Raw genomic sequence first — 15000 nt, forward strand, 5'->3', positions numbered from 1 at the left:
TCATCAGGTAAATATTGCTGATCAAGCGGCAAACGCTGGATTTTCGGATTCTTTCTCTCTCTCTCTCTCTCTCTCTCTCTCTCTCTCTCTCTCTTTTTGTTCGTTTATACATGAAAATCCAGCTAGTGCTCTGTTGCTTTTTAAGATAATTATTAAGATAATTTTTCATGGTACTTGGGCCACGGGTATGCCATGCTAACATCATTTAGACGGTTGGAATTTTTCCGCAAAAACCCACCCACGGTACAGTGTGGCTAGGTTGCTAAATATGCTAGCCCCAAAACATTTCTCTAATCAATTCTCGAACCCGAACGGCTCGCGGATGGAGCAACCCAGAAGGACGAAGGAGGAGCAACAGACGAAACCACCGCAACCGAAGTTCGTTGATGAAAGCTCGAGGGTTGCCATTGGAAACGCCGCCTCGTTTTTGAGTGGCAGCTCGACAGCTTTTTAACATTTTTGAACACGGATTTTACTTTGCTTTGAAGGTTTTTTGTTATTTGTGTTCTACGTTTCGTTTTCTCTTCTGTTTTCCGTTTTTCTTTTGCATTCGTTGTTGGTGGACCATTACCGCCGGTGAAGCCGTCAGCAGCAGACACCAAAGGTTCTCGTTCCAGCCTCTGAGTAACATTGAACCATTTTGTATTATCGAAGGTAAAAATAATTTCATCTCGTGGTCCTCGGCGCGCCATTGGACCCGCGTTGCCCCGGACAACCAGAGGCAGAGTACAGAGGCCCGCCAACGCACAACATAAATACGCATGACATTTATCTCTCGCTCGTGCCATCTCCGCGTCGCTCTTTATCTCTCGCTTTCACTATAGCCCGTGACGCCCGGTTCCTCCATACCTGACCTCCAAACTCCAGGAGCCGAAAATGGCTGGAATTTTTTTTTTCACTTTCGCGCAGCTATGTGTTGTGATGTTTGTTTGTTAGCAGCAGCAGCAGCGGCGGCAACAGTGTCGGTGTGTTTGGCGGTTTGTCGCACTCAACAGGAGTTAGGGAGAGCTTCAGGATGGACTGGCTGCTATACCAATGTTTTCTGCCCTGAGTTCGTTCGTTCTCAGCTGAAAACATGTCCTTATTAGTCTGACTATTTGGCTCGTTTGCTCGTTTTTATCGAGATAAGCAACAACGAGAATGCAGCAAGCCGGAACAGTAATAGTCCTGGCGGGACTATAAATGTCCTTTGCTGATCGTACCGGGAAACCGCAGGGCAGGCTGGTGCGACGAGACTGACAAATGGGGGAAGGGGATGGTGTGTGTGCGTGTGTGTGCTTATCGCACACAAAAGAAGCACCCCAACAGCCAAGATGGTGGTCACGCGAAAAGAAATTGGTACGCCCGGCGAAACTGACACGGACGATAAAGTGGCTGGCCAGTTCCAGGAATTATTGGCTGTGTTAGCTCCACCCGCCTAGTCCTGTGGTGTACGACGATGAAGGTAAGACCATCAAGTACACCTTGGCGTGTTGTCAAGCATCATCGTCCCTAGCAACGTCCGCACTGGCAGAGGCAGAAGGTAAACGACTGCTCCCGGGCATCCGGCACTCCCGGCAGAGCAAAAGCGCTCCACTGAACCGAAAGCGGATTTGAACCCAACGCTCTGACGTTCTAGCGGGTGCCGCGGCCGTCAGTTCCGAGGCCAAGTGGAATTTGATACATGCAGCGAGAGAAGTTATTGGCAGTGGAAGACGAAAAGGAAAATATAAAACAGAAGAAAGGAAAACGAATAAACACCAGCAACGTGCTTGGAGGCGGCTGCTTCAATGGTTGCTTCAAGGCACACTCTACAGTGATGGCGCGGGTTTGGTCTCTTTATTAGCTGCAGGAGTGAGGATGAAGTTTGTCGCCGATGGCACAATTGATTGGGTGAGATTACGCCGGAGGCGGCAGCATCATGGAAAAGGAAATGTAGATGACTTGTTAAAGAACGTTTCGAGCGAATCTAATCCACAGGTTTCTTGGATCATGGGCACTGTTCCGGTGCCTTTGCGTCGATGCCCCCCCGTCCACTCGACTATTTTGTGATTCTCGGTATTCGGAAAATGATGAAAGGTGGAAAACCATTTCACAGCTTCACACACACACACACCGAACCGGGCAGACTGACTGGCTGACGTGTTGATCAACTTGTTGACGCGCTTCGGAAACGTTCTAATGAATCTCTTGAACTTTTGCAGGTTCAGTGCAAAGTGGTGAAGCGTGCTGAGCAGGTTTATCGCGCGCAGTATCATCCAGCTTCTTTTTTGTGTTTGACTTGCAAAGAGACAGACGACAGTGTGCGAGCAGTTTCGCCATTTCGCGGTGTCCTTGGCAACGGCGGCGATGGTCGGTTCAAGGTTACCATTTTAGCTGAAATGACAGAATCTGTGTTTCTGCCAGAGGTTGACAGAAACGCATGGCTTTGCTGGTTTGGTTCCAAAGATTGCTTGATGGTTTGATCTTTAGCAATGCAACGTTCTTTCTTTAGCAGAAGATTCGATCGAATCTTCCACGCTCATATGTCGACTTGAAATTATGTGCAATTTGCATATCTGCTTTGCACAAAAGTGCGTTAATTAAAATGCACTTTACAGTCGGGAAACTAGCGAATGCAAATGGAATCCAACACGGCTATCCTTGCAATGACCTAGTTGGTGGAGTTGAGGTTGATTTTTTTTTATAAGAGAGATATACAGAGAACTGCTTAAAGTCTATCAAGTTTGGAATTTGGCAGTGTTATACAAGTCGTCTGTTAACAACCGAACCGAGCCTCAGCTCCTGCAAATTTAGTGTCTAATAAACCGAGAACTGGCAACGACTCGACGATACGTGCTGGGGTTTTGTTGCCGCCATATCTGTGCATATATTGTACCTCGCGAGAGACAGCGAGAAATGGCGAAAACTAAGCGCGTCTCATTTGCATGAGGATGGATTGGATGGTGGTCGGTCGAGTTCGTTTGTTTTTGGGTATTTCCCGTCCCTGTTTCGCTGTTGCGTTGCGTTGTGGCTCCTTGGCCATATCGGACATTTAACGACGTAAGTCGACGTTCGAAGCACTGGCACTGCCACAGGCCATCGGTCACGAGACCGTTGGTGTGTTCCGTGTGGTGGCTGTGAGGAAGTGTGACCGTTTCTTATCTCACTATGCAAAGTGATCGTATAGCCGGCTGTTGCTGTTGCTGCTGCTGCTGCTGGTGATGCTTAAGCGTCTAAACCCACTGATCCGCACACTGTTCCAATCTTCGCAATCGTTGGTTACTCAATCGAGGATTGGTTTTCGTATGGCACCGGTCGCCACGGCCAGCGTCAGGTATGGCATCCATGGAGAAAGGGTGAATTTGGCGATGTCGGAATCGAATCGCTTCTTGTTTGCGTTGGTATCATTCGCATCGTTATGTTTCTTTTGCGACTCACCGAATTCTTGACGCCGGTTGTGTCTGGCGTCTTTCGGATTGTACATTCCCCTGGCATTGAGCCACATCTTCACACCCGTGTGACACCATCAATTCCCTTGTTCAGTCCATCCTAGTAGCCCCGGCGTTGGTCTGGTGACGGTGTGTTGTGTGCAACGCTCATCGCGACATGTGCGATCACACCGATCTTCAGTGATGAGCTCTCGCTGAGTTCGGTGATGGTGGTGGTAACCGTGTCACCGGTATCTCAAGGAGAACCTGGCAAATCCTGAGACACTCGGTCATGCCTTTGCGCATGGTTTTTGCTGCGCCAAACGACGTGGTAAGCGAGGTACTTCTCCACTACGCGGAACTATGAAAGGAAGAGAGTACGAAGAGCTTCCAGTGCAACAAAGTCGCTTATGTAATACGAGATCAAGTTAATATATTCTATAAAATAATGGTTTGATTACATAGTAAAGGTATAGAAGACAAGGATCAAACGTGCGAAAGATGCAGACACTACGCTAAACACTTGATTAATGTGAAGGAAGTTACAGCGCTTCTGTTGGTTTTAGTCTGCTTACGCCTTTCCGTTTCTGAGTCTGCGCGGGATCACCTCGGTATCGACGTCACAGACCATCACGAAGCTGAACAGCAGCATCTCATGATTTCCACAGCGCGCAGTGATCATGCGCAGTGATCGTTCCTGGTGTGCATTTTCCTTTGGAGCGGCGCGCTCGACTTTGCTTCGCTGGTGGGTATAATGATCTTCACCACCGCCGGAGATCTCCTGGGAAGCTGTTGCTCCTTGCTGCTTACGGGGTCGAATGGATGGGGATATCTGGGAGGTTGTGAAATGTTGCGTCGTCGAAGGGGGTTCGCGATTGTGTTGGCGATCGCGCGCAACACGGAAAGCGAGCCAGAACCAACACCATCTTTCTCCTTTACTCCTGCGGCATTCGTGTCTCAATACGGGCGGTATATCTAAGCTTCTCGAATCATATATCGTTGTACTGGCTAGCTTTGTTCAGTAACTCTGGTTCAACTAGTAGTTCTGAGTTGAAGTCGTAAGTAAGAAAATCATGCGAGTGTCTTTTCACATACGAGCTCATCACCATTCCGTTGGTCGCCGGTCTGTGGTTGGAGACAGATAGATACACAGAGACAGAAGCAACGAGTGCTAAGAGAACGAGTCCTCGTTCACCCCTTTTCCACCATTTTTCCCTCGTATCTGCTCGTAATATGGTGATGATGGTGGTGGTGGTGATGGAAAACCGTTCTCGGGCTGGTGCTCTACGCAAGGCGTAGGTATCCGCATTGAGATGAGCACACCAGCGTACACACCAACGTAGATCAGGGCAACGTTTACAATCTATTAATAGAGGTGGAAAATCGAACGGAAAATCAGTACCGAGTCCGAGCCGCACGTTGTCGTGTCGTCGTCGTCGTGGTCGTCGTCATCATCACTCTCCGTGCTCTGTGTACCGCGTTGTTGACGTTGCTGGTAGCGCCCTGCCGTTGCGTTGGTAGCTAGGATTGAAGATCTTTGTGGAAAGGAGTCGCCAGAAGTCGGACACTGTCGTCCATCGCGTGGTTAGTGCTGAGGACTGGGACTGTATTTTGTGCTCTGCTTCTCCGCTTCTGCATCTCATCTCTTCTGGTGCGCCCCCCCGGGTCGCATGAGTGATCGTTGAAGGTGGATTCTGCGCAAACTGCTCACAGGGCAGTAGGTGTACTGCGCATCGGTCAACGGTGAATACTTACCAGCAACAAGCGGAACAATCGCAATGGGCGCGATGATGGCGCAGCAGTGGTGTTAGTGTCTTTACCGTCCGCCCTCTCACCCCCTGGTCATGGCAAAGAAAACTTGACCAAATTTCTTCAAAAAAGCAAAACAAATCGCGGCTCGGCACGGACACAGGTGAGTGTGTGTGTGTATGTGTGTTATGATGAAATTTGGGCCTCTAAGTCTGTGACTAGAGCGAGCGATCGCCTTGAAAGCTGGCCTACCATGTGCTCACGAATGCGCCTGGCGCCATCTATATAAGCACTCACTAAGATTCTGGCAAGCAGGCAATCTGAATCAGAGCATAAGTATCGCGGCAATCTAGACAATCGTTATCGTGAATCATGAAGTCGTGCTCCCTCGCACACCCTTCTCCTCTGTCCTGTGGCATTTCCCGCCGTCAGGTCTTATTTACTATCTTACCGCACAACGATCACGGTTTTTTGGTCGTTACTGGCTGGTCGGTTTCAGCTGGCAGCTGGATGAGATCTGGCTCCCCCGGGTTATTGCGTGCATGCGAGGATCAGTTTTCACGCGCTTAACTGGAACAGTCACCGTGTCCAGACTCAGGCTCACTACCACGCCAATGGTAGCTAGCAGTCTATTGATCCTCCCTGCTGTAGAAGCAGCCGGCAGAATTGTTTCCTTTCGGCGACGTCGGCGACGACACTTGCGTGCAGCTGTCCGGAAACATTTTCCATCGCTTTGTCTCTCTTTCTCTCTCTCTCTCTCTCTCTCTCTCTCTCTTTTTTTTTTCTCTTTCTTTCTCACTCGTTCTTTCATATTAATTCTCCGAGGAATGAAGATCGTCTTCGTCACTTCCCTAGGCGACTGCGGCTTCCATTCTCAGCTTGAGCAACATATTTGTACTTGCAGTTCAGCGAGTAAATTATTTATTTTTCTAAACAATTTCCCTTGTTTTCCATTTGAAACTTCTTGTTATTACATCCACACGGGGTACGTACGGTCTGTGGTGGAAATTGGCAAACAAATTGTAATGCACATCGCAGCACCGAAGGGTGTCCCGTGTGTTGTGTAGGTTTACATACTCCGAGGGCCAAAGGGGAATTGAGAAGGAGTCGGTAGAAGGGAGAGGACTCATCGGTGGGGTGGCCGTGTATGGCGCAACGCGTGCGCATAATTCTTCTTCGCCCCGAGCGCTGGCATCGCAACGCGCGGGGATTGATCGTTGCGCACGCGCCGAGGACTCGAGGGAAAAGCGCCAAGCGAAGGATGAAGGGGGACAACATTCGATGCGTGGCGGCGGCGTAACGGAAGCGAGAGCGAGCGAAAGATTAGCGTGAAGAAGCGTGCGTTTGTGCGTGCGGCTTGGCTTCACTAAATCATCGCACAACAACAGCCAAGGCACGCGATCCTCTCGATGATCGCGGGCTGTGAACGTCAATGGAAGCAGGAGCAAATGGACTCCGTAGTTCATTAACGCACCCGGGGTCGCTCCACACACACAGACACACACACATGCACACACACGCACGTATCGACTACCATTTATGGTTTGCCACCGACAATAAGAGGACGGGAGACATCATGAAAATCGAATATCAAGGGATGGGACATCGGGGAAACACTCGACTCTTACAGAAAAGGGGAATAAGATGCGCCATGACCGTGTCTGCCTATCTGTCGTCGTCGTCGCCGTCGCCGTCGCTGTCGTGTGTGGCGTTTGTTGGTTTTAATGAGCGCAACCGGAGAGCGTGTAGCACAGCATAAACGTGGAAAGAATTAACCTGAAGAAGGAGTTTATGCGGAAGAAGGAAGCAAGCAAGAACGCCCGGGTAAAGAAGGAGGCCCGGGAAATGTCCGGAAAATGTCTCGATCTTCTCGGAAACATAATTGCTTTTGCACCGTCGGGTTCTCTCGCTCCCTCGCGAAGGCGATTGTTATCGAGCTCCGCTGCCGTTCCTTCTCCTTCCTTCTCAAGATGTCATCCATCATTCGTAAAGGAAGCCGACGAACCAGACAACGGTAAGCGAGGAGCTTGGTGGCCACGTGCTACTGCTGCTGCTGCTGCAGCAGCAGATGCCATTTCCGGTGCGCGGTTTCATGTGACATGCACACGTTTTCGTGAGGTTTTTCTTTTTTTTTCCCCAATTCAATCTTCACGTTTCCAGCAGCCGGTCGTCCAGAGAGGCGCTGCACGGATGACAACGAACGAAAGGACTGGGGACCGCGTCATAATTGCTGTAGACGTCGACGTCTAGTGGCCTGCCTTGCCTGCCTGCTGTGGTGCATTGGCTGGATGTTAACCTCAACCGTTGGTGCAGATGGTGAACGATTGCACTGGCGGTCACTGAGCTAAGCGAATCGAAATGTACCACTGGCCAATCACTTCAAGGGGCCTTTTCACGAACTGTTTTCTCTCTCTCTGTCTCTCTCGCGTCTTCTGATGTTCAATTACGTCGTGAAGTCGTACGGTAGGTGCTACAGTGGAGGTTGCAAATAATTGGTGGACATGTTCCGCGTTTCTCCTTTAAGCGGAAAATGGTCCACACCTTTTTGATGCTCAGCGAGCGATCTGTCTTCGGTTGTTCACAGATCGATCTTAATCCCTTGGTTCTCCTGCTCCCCCCTCTTAGGGGGAGGTCCTCTGGTAAACACGTTTTACACGGTTGTCATCGAAGGAACATCACTCTCGCGCTAGATCGCTGCTCTCGGTGTTACGGCTGCGAGTGAAGATTGAAAAACCTTGAGCGTCGTTCGTATCGTCGTATCAGAAGAGTTTGAGTTTTGGTTTTCTTCTTCACTTTTCACTGGGACGCTCCTAGCGTGGCCTGGCATGGCATTGGCCGAGACGCCGCTGAACCCCGGGAGCCTGACCTCCCGGGCGCACGGTCACCACCCTGGGGGCCAATCGGCGGCGCGTTCGTTCGCTTGCTCGCTGGCGGTGTTAACGCTGCGTTGCGTAACCATAAGATGAAGCTGTCGAAATGTGTCGTCTTCGCACTGAAGACGGTCACCACCATCACCGCAACCGCAGACGCACCGCAAGATGATGGTGGTACGGGCAGCGGGGAAAGTAGAAAATGGTTTCTCGAAAATGGAAGTCGTTTGCAGATGAACTGCGTCGTCGTCGTCGTCGTCGTTGTCGTGGGTAGTGCGAAAGATGGTTCAACGTTTGAAGATGTACCGAAGGACCTTTAATTACTGCTTAAGCATAACAAAAAAACGAATGACAGTTGCGACGCAATGCTTTCGTAATCATTTCATCGGCGATTCCATGCTGATGTTGCAATAAAAAAAAGGTTACTCCACATCGCCTACTATGGTCCAAGTACTGCATGCTGTAAAGGATGGCGTATCGGTAGCATAAAATGGAATGAAACAACAACATCGTCGTCGTGCCACCGGTGCCGTTGAACTCGATCTCTCTTTTGCTTGGCTCTTTTTGGCCGCAGCATGTCTCGTGCAGCATTGCCCGCATCGATCTCGCGCTGGCATGATCTCGATTCGCGCGTTCGAAGGCACGTATAGCAGGCCAGTAGCGAAACAAAGAAATTGCCAGCCAATGCCAAATGTGTGGCCGCGCGAATCTCGCGCACACACCACCGTAGCCTCCATAACCACACGTTGCGTGTGTGTGTGTGTGTGTCGGTTCTTAGATGTTGATCATGAGGTGTAGTGCGCCGTGGAGTGCGGGACTTAATAATTTTTGGCTCTGGCCTATAGCGTGCTCCTCCTCCTCCTCCTCCTCCTCCTCCTCCTCCGGCAGACTGTAATTTGGCCAGATGCTAGACGATGCTAGGCTCCCAGACCCTGGGTCTCTCTGTACCCTTGTGCCACGATTGGAACGATCGTCTGCCTTAGACTGCCACTTGAACTGCCTGGCGCCACAGTCCGTGGGTCACGATGGGTGGTTTGGTGGTTTGGTGAGCTTCCGGTTCGAATCATCATTATCTTTCGACTTCGACTTTAGCACTCCCGACCGAGGGGAGAGGGTTCATTATGTGTTTTGATTTGTGTGTAATGCCGTCTATGTGTGTGTGTGTGCGCCATGATCACTGAGGATCAGGTTTGTGAAGTGAATCAATTAAAATGGTACCGTAAGCGAATGTTCCGCGTTGTTAGTTTTTATGGTTGATGCTGCAGCTGACACACACACACACCGGTCTAATCCCCTAAAATGAACCTACGACGGTCGTCATTACGGTAGCCAGCATTTGCATGTTGGCTCTTCCTCTTCGCCGTTGGTGACAAACACATGTGTTTGTCGCTTCAGCGACCAAAGGACTACGACCCATCACACGCGTGTTGCTCTTGATCTCCTGCTGCCGATCCTCCACGAGTCCTCTTTCCGCTGCTTCTTCGGTCGTTCGGTCTGCGCCTTTGCAGCGGTCGGGCTGCCAGCCTGGGCCAACATCTGGGCAACCCCGATAATATTCCATTAGGCCGCGCAAGGGCCTTTGAGTGGCTGGAGTTCCATCGTTGTGCCATCGTGGCCACAACATCTCTTCCTATTTTTCCTACTTTTTTGATTGTGTGTGCATCTTATTCTTCTTTATCGAACCTCCTGTGGTGAAGTGTTGAGAATGAAGGAAATCATTCCAGGAGACATTCCGCTCCTCCGCTGGGACCTGCGGAGCGGCCCATGCTGACACACTGCTTTGCATTCCATGATGGTGCTCCGCGCATCCGTCAACGTCGTCGCGGTGGGCATGAAAATCGAGATCACCTCCCCAAGGGCATGATGCACCGCGAGATGCGTCCGACCGACCGTCCGCGGGAGGGTTGCTATGTTCTTGCGGCTGATTTTCCTTCTTTTCCCCGTTTTTGGAAAATACTGGATGGCGGAGCGTATGGTAGCGTTGGTTTAGGGACAGGCGGGGTGCATTTTGCAGTGGAATATCGGGATCATCACGTTCTAATGTGGTCGAAACGAAATAGCTGTCCAGCCGCCTCCGTCGTCGTCAACGCCGCCGCCGCCACCGTACACAAAGTTGATGTAAATGTTTCGCTGCCAGCTCCTCGAATGTTGTGGACCATAAAAGGCAGATGTACGTACAACGACGGCTCGTACAGGGTGGCGGCTGGGCTGCAGTTAATGTGACTTGTGAGCAACGGAACACACACACACACGTTCCGGTTTTTATTGCCATTCGGTTGCAGTCGTAGGGCGATGTCGGTGTTGTCTTACATCTGCAGCTCTACTGCTGCTGCTGCTGCTTCTGCTACTGTCTCTGTGTGTTTACAACCGAGCTAAACCACAAATGCATTCCTTCCTCGCAGGACCTTACTCCGACGGAACGTTTTGGTTAGCTTGTTTGCTGGCTAGCGCTGCTGACGCAGTTGGCGTTTGCGATGTTAAGGGTGTTTTGGAATTGTAACACGTAGCACAAGACCCTTGTGCAGCTGACTCATTTTAAAAACCAATTTCCTATGCAAAAAGCAAACAAAACCCCTGATAGGAATACCGCCAACTACATTCCGACTCCTGGTGTGGATGAAAGTGAAGGTCTCTGGCGGGTGTGTGTAAAAAGGAGAGTCTAACCGAATGTTGTTCAAGCGATATATTTTCAAAGGCCACTAATTACTCCAGATAGGGACCGGCTGGTTCAACCGTAGAACGTGATGAGGCGCGGTGCGGTAAAAGGGTGCCTTGGATGGTGGAACGATTGATTTCATCACATTCGGTGCGCGGCGAAGGGCGCCTCTCGTTGCCGGGACGATGCCAGCCGGTAATTATTCGCTTCACGTCGTAAAATTATAAAACGTCGTAAAATGTCAATCATGGTTGGCTTTGAACGGGCGGTTGGTTGATAAGACAGATGAAGGGACAGCAACACAGCAGGCGGCCCAATAACTCCCTATAGAAGCCAAGGGTCGGTCCCTCTTGAGCCAGATGTGTTTTCTTTGAAGAAAATAGGAAATAGTAAAAATGATAAAAATTACGATTTTATAGCGGATTGCGGTGGATCTAGATGGTACAAATATGGCAGACTATGTGACTATCTGACGTAGACGCAGCTTGACTTGTTGTACCGACAAAAAAACACATTCAACAGGTATCTTCGATTTTGCCATCGATATATATGCTGCTTGGTAGCGCAAATTCGTATCCTTACCATCGCGTGTCCTAACAACACAGCGGAAGAGCGAGAGAGAGAGAGAGATCATGAGTGAGAGAGCTCCTTTGTCGTGAGAGTGTGTGCGTGAAGACAAGCGTTTGTTCTCTCGGCGGGTGCAGTGGCAGCATCCGCTCAGCATCCGATGTCCGACCGAGCTCCAATCCGATGATCCGGACCGCTCCGTAAAGGTCTACCAATCCATAAAGGTCAATTGATTCCAACCTCCTTCACACCACCACCGAGAGCGGGATAAGATTTTTTCCGCATCGAAAGCTTTTCGTCTGAGCCCCTTTTTGTGCTTCACATGGCATTACACAGCGCCGGGGGCCGCACGTCAGTGGTTGGTTTAACCGTCCGCTCGTTCGCTCATCAGCAACAGCAGCAACACCAGGTCGGTCGCTGGTCGATCACTGTTCCGTATCCCACCGTGGTGGTGGTGGTGGTGGTTGGGGACCGTTTTGCCCTGTCGTCCCGTGCTAACCACCCACCCGTTGCGGATCCGGTTCGGTACCGCATTTTCGCTCGAGGAAATTGAACCATTCATTCCGCTCCATTAGCGCGCTTATGAATCTTTGGTTCTCCCCGTCGTGTCCCACTCATCGGCTTGCTTGCTTGCTTGATCCTGTTACAGACCGTTCGTTTGTGCCGTGTGTGTGCGTGTGCTTAACGGTGGTAGCACAAAGGATTCGAAAAAGGGTTTTCTGTATGTTGAGTTGGGGAAGTGCTTCACTCTCTGATGGAATTCACTTTCACTCGCAGCATCGCATATCTGAGCTCTCTTCTGCCTTTATATCTGCCAGTTGTACAAACCGTCTTGCTTAGTTGGCTGTGACATTTCCATTTTGCAGTCCTTAATACATCATGGTGGGCTATCTGCTCATTAGCAACGTTATTTGGTTAAGAGTCGGTTGAACATCCGATAAACACCAGATAATATTGGAAAACTCAAGACGATCTTAAACTCTGCTTGCAACACAGAGCTATATTCACTGCTCACTGCTCGGAAGAGTTTCCGAGTAAGAACCGGCTCACACAAGTGCATTAGAGCGTGTTGGATGAATCACACAAGCTCTCTCCGTTGCTGGTGGCTCCCCATGGTCGGGTATACCTGTCCCATGACCCCATGGTCCGGTGAGTCCAGGGTTTCATTAAATAATGTTGGATTAAATTTCAATAGAAAACTTAATGAATAGAAGAATACCAGGAATGGGAGTCGCCCATACCCTGAGTCTGTTTTTATGTGTGTGTAAGAATGCAGTTGGCTTTGCTTCAATGCGTTGGGACGATACAAACATGGCGCGTGACGTCAAAACAATTTTCCCTCCCGATGGGTTCATCATTAAATCATCATGGCAACGGTGGCACATGGTTGCCGATGTGGTGGGGTGTGCTGCTGTTGCTGCTACGATGCACACACACACACACACACACACACACACACACACACACACACACACACACACACACACACACACACACACACACACACACACACACACACACACACACACACACACACACACACACACACACACACACACACACACACACACACACACACACACACACACACACACACACACACACACACACACACACACACACACACACACACACACACACACACACACACACACACACACACACACACACACACACACACACACACACACACACACACACACACACACACACACACACACACACACACACACACAAACACATGAAGAAGGTCAGCTGTTGCCGTTGATTATCTGGCTACCGGTTGTCCTAATGTGTCATCCATTCATGTCCTTGGCAGCGAATATGAGAAAATGTTCCCCGGCGGAATCCATTGGAGAATTCGAAACTGGCATTGTCGTCTTGCGCTACGAAACATGCCTAATCTAACTGATATACTACAAGAAGAACGGACAGACTCATCCTGCGAGTGCTATCAGGGAAGATAATCGCAAACTTGGAAAATATGCAAGGGGACGCATATGTAGAGGTAGATGCTATGTTGTGGTTGAACCCACATATCGATCATCTGAGGGACATGGCACAGAAATGCATAAATGTAGGTCATGCATTCGCCGTTGCCGGTCCTGCTGCAGCCCTCGTCCTCTGCTCTGTTGTAGGCTGGTTTTTATTGATCATTCTTCTCTTCTGATTTGGTATGTATCATGCCGAGAATGTTGTAGCTTAATTGGAAAATAATTCCCTACGTGCCTTCAGTTACGAACCGATACGCCTGTCAATGAATGGCCTACGATGTTTCGAAGTTTGAAAATAGCTAGCGCTGCGTCTGGCCTGAAGGTTTAGTGAATGAAAATCCCTCGCCACAGACGGCTGGATAGATGGATGGGAGGGTTTTATCTGGCCTCTTACTACGCCCACCAGTGAATCAATTCTAGGATAACTACATGGTTGACGGGGGCAGGATCCATCAGACGTTTTCGTTCAGTACAACGTGAGTGTGTCTTTGGTTTTAACCTGGCCGGGGCTACCATTCCCGATTGATTCCAATGGTCTCTAACGGTCCTTGGTAGGTATCGATCTGTCCTGTCGGTGCGTGTGGTGGGGGCTTTTTAGTTTTTTGGTCTTTTCCTTTCTCAAACCCGATTCGTCCCCGCTATTGCCGAGAGAACCCCTGAGGTGTGTTCCTCGAGAGGTGGGCTACGTGTGTGCGAGGATGCTTACCGGGAACGTGCTTATGCGTGTCGCGTGCGCTGGAAAACTGTTCCACTCTCTCCCCCCCTGCGAGCGTTCTCTGTTGGTGCGCTGGAGGCGCCCACGTGAATGCAACGCGTGAGGCGGCCGACCGTGCGTCTCCATCCATCCATTTGTTGGCATGGTGCTGGTGTTTGCTGGTGAGACAACGCAGTTCGCCAGAGCGAACGAGTGAGCGAGAGAAAGAGAAAGGGAGATACGAAGAGAGCGCGTGGGTTTGCGAAGCTGCTTTTACCGTCGTGAGCGTTGGAAGTGCCAAAGGATGCCACAGCACACCGGAGACTTTCCGGTACAAATGCAATCAATGAGGTGAGCGTGAGCCGATAAGAGGTATTGTGTCCACAGAATGGACCAACGTCCAAGCAGAATATGAAGTCAGTCACTGGAAAGTACGCGAAAAATCGTCTCGGATGGAGAAACATGTTTATGATTTATCACCACCAACATCAGTGGTGGAATTGACAAATTATAGAAACATATGCTGCTCACAAATCATTTTCCAGCGACTACGACGATGACGATAGCGACGACGTTTATGGGTGTCTCGCGAGCGGACGAACCGAAGCGCGAAGCGTTACAAACCCCGAGAGCAGCCTCTAGAGATCCTCGCGAGGCAGCTGCTGTTGCTGTGAAGCAATGCGGAGCACAACGGGCAACGGCGGAAATGCCGATGCAGGACAGAAGCACAAAAGAAAGAGGGAGAGAGAAAGAGAGAGCGAGAGACACACAGCTGGAGGGCAAGAGAACGATCCGTTGTGCTCGAAAGGCGTTCGGTAGATCGTTCGGTTAGGAGTACCACACACACGCATACCCACACAGGCGCACAGTGCGATGCACTTCATCATGCACTCATTTCCACTCCACGGTGTGTGCCGTGGTTCGTTGCGGATGGATTTGCTTCGGTTTTCGAGGTTTTTCCTTTTTTCCTGGCACTCTCAACTCCAACATTCTATCGACAGAGAGAAAGAGAGAGAGAGAGACAGTGACAGAGACAGACAGGCATTTGTCCTAATGAGAACGATGCTGCCACATAGGCCGC

The 15000-nt window shown here is 50.2% G+C and overlaps 1 protein-coding gene across 8 annotated transcripts in view; it reads left to right on the forward strand.

The window, feature by feature from the left end:
• Nucleotides 1-15000, forward strand: part of LOC125956861 (myocyte-specific enhancer factor 2) — a 39285-nt gene that overhangs the window by 8313 nt on the left and 15972 nt on the right. Inside the window, exon 1 of one of the 8 annotated variants that reach the window (XM_049689110.1) lies at nucleotides 4378-5301. The exons of the other annotated variants lie outside the window; for them this stretch is intronic. The gene's annotated coding sequence lies outside the window, so the exon portion shown is untranslated. Of the gene's footprint in view, nucleotides 1-4377; nucleotides 5302-15000 lie in introns of those variants that run through there. 8 annotated transcript variants of the gene reach the window in all.

The sequence above is a fragment of the Anopheles darlingi genome, chromosome 3, assembly GCF_943734745.1.
Source record: "Anopheles darlingi chromosome 3, idAnoDarlMG_H_01, whole genome shotgun sequence".
NCBI classification, from domain to species: Eukaryota; Metazoa; Arthropoda; class Insecta; order Diptera; family Culicidae; genus Anopheles; species Anopheles darlingi.